The sequence below is a fragment of the Paroedura picta genome, chromosome 6 (assembly GCF_049243985.1).
Source record: "Paroedura picta isolate Pp20150507F chromosome 6, Ppicta_v3.0, whole genome shotgun sequence".
Taxonomy (NCBI): domain Eukaryota; kingdom Metazoa; phylum Chordata; class Lepidosauria; order Squamata; family Gekkonidae; genus Paroedura; species Paroedura picta.
This window is the reverse complement of record NC_135374.1, coordinates 119,471,565-119,474,688: the sequence shown is the minus strand read 5'-3', so window position 1 is coordinate 119,474,688 and position 3,124 is coordinate 119,471,565.

The window sequence follows — 3,124 nt, the reverse complement described above, 5'->3', positions numbered from 1 at the left end:
CGATCTGCAAACATCTGGAGGACAATTTGGTGATCCAAGGAAGTCAGCATGGATTTGTCTCCAACAGGTCCTGCCAGACCAACCTGGTTTCCTTTTTTGACCAAGTAAAAGGTTTGCTGGATCGGGGAAATTCGGTTGATGTCATTTACTTGGATTTTAGTAAAGCTTTTGACAAGGTTCCCCATGATGTTCTGATGGATAAGTTGAAGGACTGCAATCTGGATTTTCAGATAGTTAGGTGGATAGGGAATTGGTTAGAGAACCGCACTCAAAGAGTTGTTGTCAATGGTGTTTCATCAGACTGGAGAGAGGTGAGTAGCGGGGCACCTCAGGGCTCGGTGCTCGGCCCGGTACTTTTTAACATATTTATTAATGATCTAGATGAGGGGGTGGAGGGACTACTCATCAAGTTTGCAGATGACACCAAATTGGGAGGACTGGCAAATACTCCGGAAGATAGAGACAGAGTTCAACGAGATCTGAACACAATGGAAAAATGGGCAAATGAGAACAAGATGCAATTTAATAAAGATAAGTGTAAAGTTCTGCATCTGGGTCAGAAAAATGAAAAGCATGCCTACTGGATGGGGGATACGCTTCTAGGTAGCACTGTGTGTGAACGAGACCTTGGGGTACCTGTGGATTGTAAACTAAACATGAGCAGGCAAATGCCATTTTGGGCTGTATCAACAGATGCATCACATCAAAATCACAAGATGTCATAGTCCCATTGTATACGGCACTGGTCAGACCACACCTGGAGTACTGTGTGCAGTTCTGGAGGACTCACTTCAAGAAGGACGTGGATAAAATTGAAAGGGTACAGAGGAGAGCGACGAAGATGATCTGGGGCCAAGGGACCAAGCCCTATGAAGATAGGTTGAGGGACTTGGGAATGTTCAGCCTGGAGAAAAGGAGGTTGAGAGGGGACATGATAGCCCTCTTTAAGTATTTGAAAGGTTGTCACTTGGAGGAGGGCAGGATGCTGTTTCTGCTGGCTGCAGAGGAGAGGACACGCAGTAATGGGTTTAAACTTCAAGTACAACGATATAGGCTAGATATCAGGAAAAAGTTTTTCACAGAGTAGTTCAGCAGTGGAATAGGCTGCCTAAGGAGGTGGTGAGCTCCCTCTCACTGGCAGTCTTCAAGCAAAGGTTGGATACACACTTTTCTTGGATGCTTTAGGATGCTTAGGGCTGATTCTGCATTGAGCAGGGGGTTGGACTAGATGGCCTGTATGGCCCCTTCCAACTCTATGATTCTATGATTCTATGCTCACCAGGCCCATCATTGGCCATTTTGGAAGGGAGAACAGGTCAACATGACCGTATTTGGTCATATCACATTTAACAAATTTAAAAACATATATTAAAATTAATTAACTTTCATCCATTCAGAAATGCCTTCCAGGGTTGTCAAGAAACCCCAGGGTTCCACAACACCCTGGTTGAGAACTACTGATCTAGGCCAACTTACATTAGAAAAACTAATTGCAGCAGCACCTGACAGATTTTTCTTTGCCACCTAGTAGCCTGCATAGACTTCAATCTGCATCTGAAACTGCTGGGAGCGGTATTCATAATTGGTTAAGGCCTAAGTGGGTGGAGAAGTGGGTGGGGCCCATTACTTGACTGGCTGGAGTTCGGTAGGGAGCGGTCTGGGCAGCAAAGGCTTCCCTGTGGGCCTCTGAGCAGGCCCACTGTGTTGGGCCCACTGCGTGGTGGCCCTGCTCCGAGGCCTGCAGGAAAGCCAGGGACTCGACGGGGAAGGGGGCAGGCCAGGGGGTCCCCGTGCGGGGGGGGGGCCTCCGGGGGGTGCAGGGGACACCACCAGGCCCCCCTTTCAAAGCCTGCTCTTACAAGCAGGCTTTGAAGCTTAGTTTCTACATAAAAGAGAATTAAAAAAATTCAGACAAGTTTAGAAGGTCTGCAAAGGTAGAAAACCAGTAGGAAATTCTAGAAAAACGTGTATTTTATTGATAGTCACAAAGTTTTATCTTTATTGGTTTCAAAGATGATTTCATGGCCTTTTTACAAGAGTACTTGGTTAGAGTATATATATATATATATATTAAAAATATAGAAAATAGATAAAAAGGATGTTAAAATAACCTTCTCTCGTCAGTTCCATTCAAAACAAGTTGTACTGAAGGACTTGTTTTGTGCTGTGGATCTTCAACAGATGCTTGATCACTGAGAGTGTTTGACTTCAAGAGGAAAACAAACATCACTGTTTGTGAGGTTGACAAGCAATTGTTCTCTTCTGCTGTTTGAGTTTTTGTCTTCACTTTCTTTTCTTTTCTCTTTCTTCTGTGACCAGGATGGTGGTCTACTGCTAAGTTTCTTGTACTTTGTAATTGCCTTTTTTTGTTTGTTTACTCTTATGCACTTGAGAGACACATCAAACCTCCCCTTGTGATTCTTAACAGCATTTAAAAACTATGTGTCCTTGGAATCTTGATCCTGATGCCCCACTACTATAGGGAGATGAAGTTTTTTCTTGTGAACATATAATTTTAGAAAATAGTTTATGTGGGCCAGCTTGGTGTAGTGGTTAGGAGTTTGGACTTCTGATCTGGTCATCTGGGTTTGATTCTGCGCTCTTCCACCTGCAACCAGCTGGGTGACCTTGGGCTTGCCACAGCACTGACTGAGCAGTAATCCCAGGGCTCTCTCAGCCTCACCCACCCACAGGGTGTCTGTTGTGGGGAGAGGAAAGGGAAGGCGACTGTAAGCCGCTTTGAGACTCCTATGGGTACAGAAGTGTAGCATATAAGAACCAACTCTTCTTCTTCTTGTCCTCTCTTCCATATATTTTATTGTTAATGACCAATAACAGTTTCAGTAGTTATAATGTCGATTGAAACATGAAGAATTCTCCATTTCTGGTTGAGTGTAATTCTCCAATGCCAGTACTGTATACCAGCCTAACACATAGGCTGAGAGCTCAGACAACTGAGAGCACGTGGAGAGAGCTACTGGGGAGAGTGGCTGCTGACCAGGTGAGGCTATTATGCTGCCTGGGTGAGGTGATTGCTGGGTAATTATTAGGAGGATAAAAAAGGGCTGCTCCTTGCCAGAGGCAGAGCTCAGACAAGTGAGAGCACGTGGAGAGAGCTACTGGG